The sequence below is a fragment of the Manis pentadactyla genome, chromosome 3 (genome assembly GCF_030020395.1).
Source record: "Manis pentadactyla isolate mManPen7 chromosome 3, mManPen7.hap1, whole genome shotgun sequence".
NCBI classification, from domain to species: domain Eukaryota; kingdom Metazoa; phylum Chordata; class Mammalia; order Pholidota; family Manidae; genus Manis; species Manis pentadactyla.
In genome coordinates, this window is record NC_080021.1 from 126,789,910 (window position 1) to 126,797,834 (window position 7,925).

The following is a 7,925-nucleotide window of genomic DNA, read 5'->3' on the forward strand; positions in this document are numbered from 1 at the left end:
GAGAAGCCAGCTTCAATCCTCAAGAACCATTACAACACTTTCTTGATCAGAGGAGACCACTCAGTGGGATCCAGGGCAGACATAAGGCAGAAGCAGATGGCAGGCCTAACTGGCCCACACAACACCCCACAGAGCTTTACCAATTATGTTGTCGGCACCAGTGATTCCATCCTCTCCTTAACTGGGAACAAGTGTGGGCCAGGAAATAGGAAATCTGTCAAGTCTTTCAGGTTGGCCAGTTCATCCAGAGGGCTGCTCTATCTATGCAGAACCTCCACTATCAGGGCTCAAAAGGCCCTGAGAATGCCCAGGTTCAATAGAAGGCAGGCATTCAAGAATACTGAGAACATGGTCTCGGGGAACCAGATAGAGATGGTGGGTTCCATGCCCTGTTCACTAAGCATTAGCTCTGTGACCTCAGGAAATTACTCACCCCTTCGGCTGCTTTCTTTAAAACAGAGAGAATACCTCCACCTCACAACCTTCTGGGAGAATTAATTGAGAGAATGTAGGAGCACAGAGCACATGCTCAAAAAAGGGTAGCTACTGTATTATTACTACAAAGAAGCAGGTCAAGAGAGGGAAAGGGTCTTGCCCAAGGTCACACTGCAAAAGAGACACATAGGATTTCTTTAGATGCTATAGGTATGACTCCAGTAGTCCAGAGGGAGCCCTCTTTCAGGACAGAATCTCAGGCAACAGTCTGTTAAGAGCAGGGAAAGGCAGCAACAGCAAGAGCAAGTTGGAAAGAAACACTGAGGCATGGGGCCTGCCGTCTGTGGGCGCTCGGCTGAGGGCAGCAGCAGCGTGAAAAGAGCAGAGGCAGGTGGAGACGTGGAGTGCCGGGGCGGGGTGACAGCAGGGCAGCGGCGGCTCCTGTGACCACAATCACTGTGCAAACACGAGACGTGTGGCACACCGGACTTCTATTGCACAGCACTGATGAGAGCTCACTCCTGTCAGAGAGCGGCAGCCAAGAGAAAGAAGTGGTCCTCTCTTGGGAGGCACGCAGCTCATCTTGGTGGGCGGGCCCCTGCTCGGGCCAGTTCGTGGGACCCTTTCTGCGCAGGTCTGATATGATGGTGGTGAGGTCAATGTTCTTCCTCTCATAGCCCCTCTGACACTCTCATGACACTCTGCCAGCTTGGCCTCTGTGATCTTGAGGATGTCAGGCAGCTGCTGCAGGTCAGCCAGCTGGGACTGGAACTGCCTCCGTGCCTGCAGTGGGGGAGAAAGTCCACCATTGGGAAGGACCCGGCTGCTGGGGCTGGTAGAGTTCTTTGGAGTTAGGGCAGGGCTGCCCTCAGTTCGCAGAAGAGGATCCTGCAAGATCTGCTGTCTAAAGTGCAGCCTGCCCGCACCACAGGCCACTGAGGGTGCCCAGCTGTTCTCTGGGGAACACACTCGGCCCTGACTTGCCCCTGGAGCCTGTCACTAAATCAGTCATCAGATAACCACAGAGCAAACACCAGGAAACAGGCATTGTCCTAAGGGCTCTCTGAGTTACTCCACTCAGTCATTCAGTGACCTATGAAGTAGGTGCTATTGTCCCCATACAAGGGCACTAAGGAGCAAGGGAGCAATGTCACTTGCCCAAGGCCTCTCATCTAGAAACTGGTAGTCAGGATCAAAGTCTAGTTTAACCCCAAAGCCCTCAGGAAGGCCCTCACAATGCCACAGGTCAGAGGGAAAGGTAAGAACTAGCCGGTTTTACTCCCCCTCTGTGTTAACAAGGAGAATGAGCTCTGGACAGCAGCAATGACTTGCCCAAGGTTAGACATCAAGCTAGTGGCTGAGCCTGACCTCAGCCCATCTCCAAGGTTACTATGAAGATAATACCTCTTCTAGACAGCCAAACATTCTAGAAGAATCATGACCTTTGGAGAAGGGGACAGAAGGCATATTTTTACCTGGTGCAAAATAAAGGCACCATGCAGATGGAAGCAGGCATGCCTAAGACCTAGTATATATGTGGATTTGAATTCACTCGGATGCTCCAAGCAGGGGAGATTTGTTTTTTTTTTTAAGGAAATTAAAGAAGAAAACCAGGAGGGAAAAAGGCATAAAGAAACATGAATGAGAGAAGGGAGGAGACCAGAGAGATGAGAGAGAGCACATGCATGGTTAGGCTGGACCAGCTCAGCAAAAGGAAACTTTGTTAATCTGTGTCCAAATCAGGGAGGGTCAAAGGCAGCAAGAAGGGCAGATGGACAGATGTGAAACTGGGGGGAAGAAAGTGAGAAGGGAAGCAGTACCGCTTCAATCTCTTTGTTCATCTCATCTTTAAGGATCTGGTTCTCTTTGCCGCAGCGCTCCAGGTGGGTAGCCACTTCATCAGCCTCCAACCTGGTCTTCATCACCTAGGAATGAACAAAGCATCAGCCCATCCTGGACACAGCCAGATTTTAGTGAAAAACACCTCCACACTCAACCCTTCCCTGGAGAGGCCACAGGGTTAATCTCCCAGCCTACTGGGAAGCAGGGCCACGGCCCAAGAGGCCTACTTGATTCTCATAGTTGTCGATCATCCCCTCGTAGTTCTTAACCGATGCCTTCAGTTGCTGGACCTCGTTGTGCGCCTGAGTCTGTCCTCCATCGGGGTGAAGCTAGCCTAGAAGGGGTGGCTCATGAGTAACCAAGGGAAGGTTCTAGAGCAGGTGAGCCACCTCACCCTCAGCTCCTACTCCAAGGAGTTGGCAAAGGGAAGTCCCACAAATTCAAACCCATGGCAGTAGTTTTCCTTACTTAACAGCAACTTAAGTGAATATAGATGCAATTCAATGACCCCATGTTTTCTTATTATTATTACAAAGGAATATGTAATTATGAAAGAATGTGGAGTAAGACCAAGAAAAATGAATCATGACATATGATGCCTTGGTATCTGGCCATACATTGTAGTCGAATATAGACTTTTTTCCAACAAGAATGGGATTACATTGGATTTACTGCTTTGCAGCATACTTTTTCAGTTAACAATGATGTTTCAATTATGTTTCAATTATTCACTTATGTTGTGATCTACTTCTTGAGTCAGTAAATGTGCTCTTACAACCCAAAGGCTCACCTTAGTAGATGGGACCAAATAGATCATGGTACCTCAATACAATAATAAGCAGTCATGTAATAGTCATGTAATAGATTAAGCTTAAAAAAAAAAACTGACCTAAGAAGATATTCAAGAAATATGGTTGAATTAGAATAGCAAGCTGCAGAAATAGTGGGTGAATGGCTGTGTCCATGTGTGAACGTGTATGTCAGCAGTGGGGAAAAAACTGGGGAAGCATATGCTCCCATATCACATTTCTGTATGAGCATATTTTGCCTTTGTAATTGCATCATTTAAGAAAATACATCTCCACAGACATCAATCAGTGTGGATGGCCAAACTGTATTACACTAGGCAGACAGACCACACTGTGACTAATTCCTGACTGCTTGCTGGACTTGGAGGTTGTCTTTAATTTATCCAGCAATTGCACTACAACAAATTACACACTACTACACTCCCACCGGAGCAGCTAAAGGGAAAAAGACCTGCAATACCAATCTCTCACAACCCCTGTTGGGAGTGTAAATATGTACAACTACTTTACTGAATGGTAATGTCTACTAAAGCTACATTTATACACACCACCCAATGACCTGGCTAATTCTACCTCAAGATATATAACCTGTAAAAATACACCCAACATGTGCACCAAAAGATGTACAAAGATGTTCAACAACTCAAATGTCCCTTGATGGCAGATTCTGGATAAATAAATAGTGGTGAATTCATACCATGGAGCACTGTATCGCATTGAATGAATAACTGCCACACACAATGTGAATCTTTCATGAACACAGTGCTAAGTAAAAGCCAGGCACAAAGTTCAAAAACAGGCCGACTAAACTGTGGTGACAGAAGTCAGGATCATAGTCACCCTAGCAGGGTTGTGTGTAATCAGGAGAGGTCACTGGGTGCTGGTATAGTTTGGATCAGGGTGACTGATGGACCAAATGTGTTCACTTTATGAAAATTCTAGGATGTGTGTACCATCTCTTAATATCACTCTTAACCAACGAAAGATAAATTATAAAGAAGTGACAAAAAAAAAAAGAATCACATTTAGAGAGGTCTAAAAAGGCCCACTCACTTAAACGAGGTCATCAATACAAAGGCAACCTTAGACCCTGTAACAGCCTGTATAGGGGTCCCTTTACTCACTTCCACCTTCTGGTGCATTTACATATGTTCATTTGCAATGTGGTCCTCTATACAACCCCAGGTCTCTACACAAATTTTACCACCTTTTATCTGTAGCATAATCAATAACAGATCATGAAAATTTACTTCAAATTAATGTGAAACAGTTAGTTGGTGCCTGTTATAAACATTTTCAAATGCAAAATGGGACTAAAATTTGAAATCCCTGAATTTAATTAAATTCATTCACAGAAAAAATGGCAAATTTATACACCCATCTTGGCTGTTTGAAACATTGTCAGAGGTAATCAGGCCTTGTCCTTCTGCATTTGTTTCAGAAATCATTTGTTGGCAATGCGTTTTGCCAATGTTAATTGTTCTACGAAGCAGACATGATATTTGGTAAAAATTATTGGATATATGATTATTATGACACAAAGCTAATTAATGCTAGTCAGGATGGTTTGGGGCTTATATCTGGAAAACTGCAAGTTGTCTTGAAAATAGCTTAAAAGTACACATCTCAAATTACTATCACTGACTTCCTACCTGCAAGCAATGAGGATGGGATGCCGGAAACATCACAGCCATGACAGAGGGGAGATTTTGATAATCTTGAAAGAGGATGCAAAATGCATATTTCTGTGAGTGGATATAACTGAAAGATTTATTGATTATCTGTGACTGGTGTCTAATGGAATAAGATCTCAAAGAGCACCCAAGACCAGAAATTTAAAAAGGCACAAGAAAGACTCCTGTTTGGAAGAGATGATAAAAATTGCAAAACACTCTGAGTCATCACTTAGACAGATAAAGAGATACTCAGAACAGCAACGCTTAAGGACTCTTCATTGGGACTTTCCCATTTTTACCCAACAAAATGTTAATGAAGATCTAGAAATGAATCTCTTTTAACAAAGCCCACACACACTACTGAGATAGAAGTGAATTTCAGAAGAGTTAAATTGCTGATGTGTGTCAGAACTAAGATTTGAATCCATCTATGACTGCCTATAAAATCCCTGTCCTCTATTTCTCTACACTGTTACATCTCTAAATAATTATGATGTTATCTCCCAGTTATTAAGCACCTACAGTGGCCACTCACCTTTTTATTTATGATTGCTAGTCTGCACAACAATTCTGTAAGGCAGTGATAGTTAATTTTATGGGTCAATTTGATGACTGAAGAATGCCCAGACAGCTAGTAAAATACTATTTCTAGGTGTGTCTGCAATGGCATCTGTGGAAGCGATTAGCATTTGAATTGACAAACAAAGTAAAGAAGATCATCCTCACCACTGTGGACAGAATCATTCAATCCTCGAGGGCCTGAGCAGAACAAAAGGGCAGGAGCAAAGAAGAATTTGATTTCTGCTTGAGCTGGATGTCCATCTTCTGACCTTGGATACTGGTGCTGTGGGTTCTCAGGCCTTTAGAGTCAGACTGGGACCTAACACCGTGGGATCCCTGGCCTCTCAGGTCTTCAGGTTTGGAGTGGACCTGAGCCACTGGCTCACCTGGGTCCCCAGCTTATACATGGCAGATCACACTTCAGCCTCCACAACTGTGCAAGCCAGTCCCTCCTAATAAATCCCTTTTGACATCTCTCTCTGTGTGTATCCATTGGTTCCATTTTTTTGTAGAATTCTAATACAGAAGTGGACAGGATTTTCATTTTACATATAAGAGCGATGATATTAGGAGAGCTCAAGTACCTCAGATGATGTTTTGTAGCTAGAAAGACAGAGCCAAAGCCCAGCTCAGCTGTCCCACCAGCTGTGTCTTGCCCTCTTAGGGAACTTGAACTCAGAGAACTTAATATCTAAAGGGATCTCTCTAATTTTTCTAAGAAACTAAAAATTAAAGGATCTTTACAAAACCGAGTATAATGTTATATTTTTCACTTAAATTGATATACAATGAAAACCGTGTCCATGAATGTATTTAAAAGGCATTATTCTCTTGAAAGCAAATGTCTATTATTTCTCTCATAGTGAACTGAAAACAAAGACCAGAGGGAGTGGAAGCTCAGTAGCACTTGGCTTGAGGGAGTGTTGAGTAGTTGCATAAAGATCAGAGTCTACAACACTTCAACAATTATTCATGCCCTGCAGCATCCTGCCAAGGGTGAGCTAGTTCAAGGGTCATCAGAAGGATCTGTTCATCATCAAAGGAGCCATTTGAGTGAAAAAAATTCACCTTCAAAGTGGTGACACAGTCAGTAATCAATAGAGACAAGGAGTTAGAGAATAATTAGAACACAAACCACTTAACCTGAGTGATTGCTTCTTTTATCTGTGAGATAAAGATAGAATGGAAGAAAGATCCCTGGCTCGGCATCAGTGATTTCACTTAAGGATGTGTTAGTAACTGGAAAAAAAGGTCTCTAGTCAGAAATTATTGTTTAAAAAAACTGGCAAAGTAAGACATGTTCTTCATTAACATATTTTTCTTTACTTACCTGCTTAAATTTAATTATTGCATAATGCTCTGAATGTTAAAATCCCATCACTTTCTGGGGCCAGGGATGTCCAAAAAAGCCTTTGTGCAACAGGAATTTGTTCAGTGTGACTTCTAGGATAAGACCCACAAGAGCATCGGAGGCTGGATGTAAAGGGGACATGAGAGGCTGTTGCAATGCTCCTTGGCTTTCCTGAAGAGGGCAGGCATTGGAAACCACCTTACTCATCAGTCATCCTGTGTGTCATTTGGCTAATTTGCTTAGCCAAACTAATGCTTAGCGAACCACAACACAGGTAATCCAGTGGATCTCACCCTATGGGGAGCAAGCCGATGGTTCATGGAAACCAAACCTGGAACACCGCTACCATGCCTCCTTGTTTTTATTGCCTTTAAATTTTCACCTTTAAGAGTTTTGAACAAATGAAAAGTTGTATTACTGGTTTTGAATAAGAAAACTAAACATGATGATGTTGCTAATATCACTACTGGAAATAAACAAATTTTCTGCAATACCAATAAAAATAACAACAGACTTTTTTTTGTCTTGAAATAAGGCAGGTTTCTTTCCTGATACTTAAGTATTTTGTTTTATTTATTGCAAAATGGGATGCTAACTTTGTGTGCATGCATATTTGTTAAGTAAATGTAATTTTCTTAGATATTGCATTCTCCACCTTACTTTTTAAACCAAGTACTATATTTTTTATGATCCATCTGTGTTGTGCTTTACATACATTCAATCCATTGCTTATAGTTTTTGCTAATACACCACATTATGTATATACTACATTTAACCTATCCACTCTGTCAATCATGGGCAACTACATTATCTAAAATGCCTACCTGCCAGATATAATGCCACAGTAATATTCTGGTACATCCCTCCATACCCAGCTAAACGTTTTTATGTGATCTGTACCTAGGAGCATATGATTTACATGAGCTAGAACGTTCTCCAGAATGGTTCTATCAGTCCACATTCCCACAACTTTAATATTTCTGGAATCCACACCCTCATTTGCATCCCACTGTTGTTCATTTTGTTTAGGTCCTGAATTACAGATGCAATGACCTACAAGTGGGTTTCCAGTATCTTAGCTTATTCTTTTAATTAACTCCTATACCAGTGCCAGACTGATCATTCCAAACGCATGTCTAACTTTGGCATCTCCTTCTACTGTCTTGTTTGTGGGTCTTCTTCATCTTCAGAATACATTCAAAATCTTTATAAATAACTAATTTCAAACTTTCCATCTTCCTTGCTGCCTAT

The 7,925-nt window shown here is 42.4% G+C and overlaps 1 long non-coding RNA gene across 1 annotated transcript; it reads right to left on the reverse strand.

Annotated features, from left to right (window-relative positions):
• Positions 1–1,129: 1,129 nt before the first annotated feature.
• Positions 1,130–2,607, reverse strand: LOC130683172 (uncharacterized). The gene is made up of 3 exons (XR_008996786.1): positions 2,505–2,607; positions 2,256–2,360; positions 1,130–1,218 (listed from the first exon to the last, which is right to left on the reverse strand). It is a non-coding gene; the product is annotated as an uncharacterized LOC130683172 (long non-coding RNA).
• Between the last annotated feature and the right edge of the window lie 5,318 nt (positions 2,608–7,925).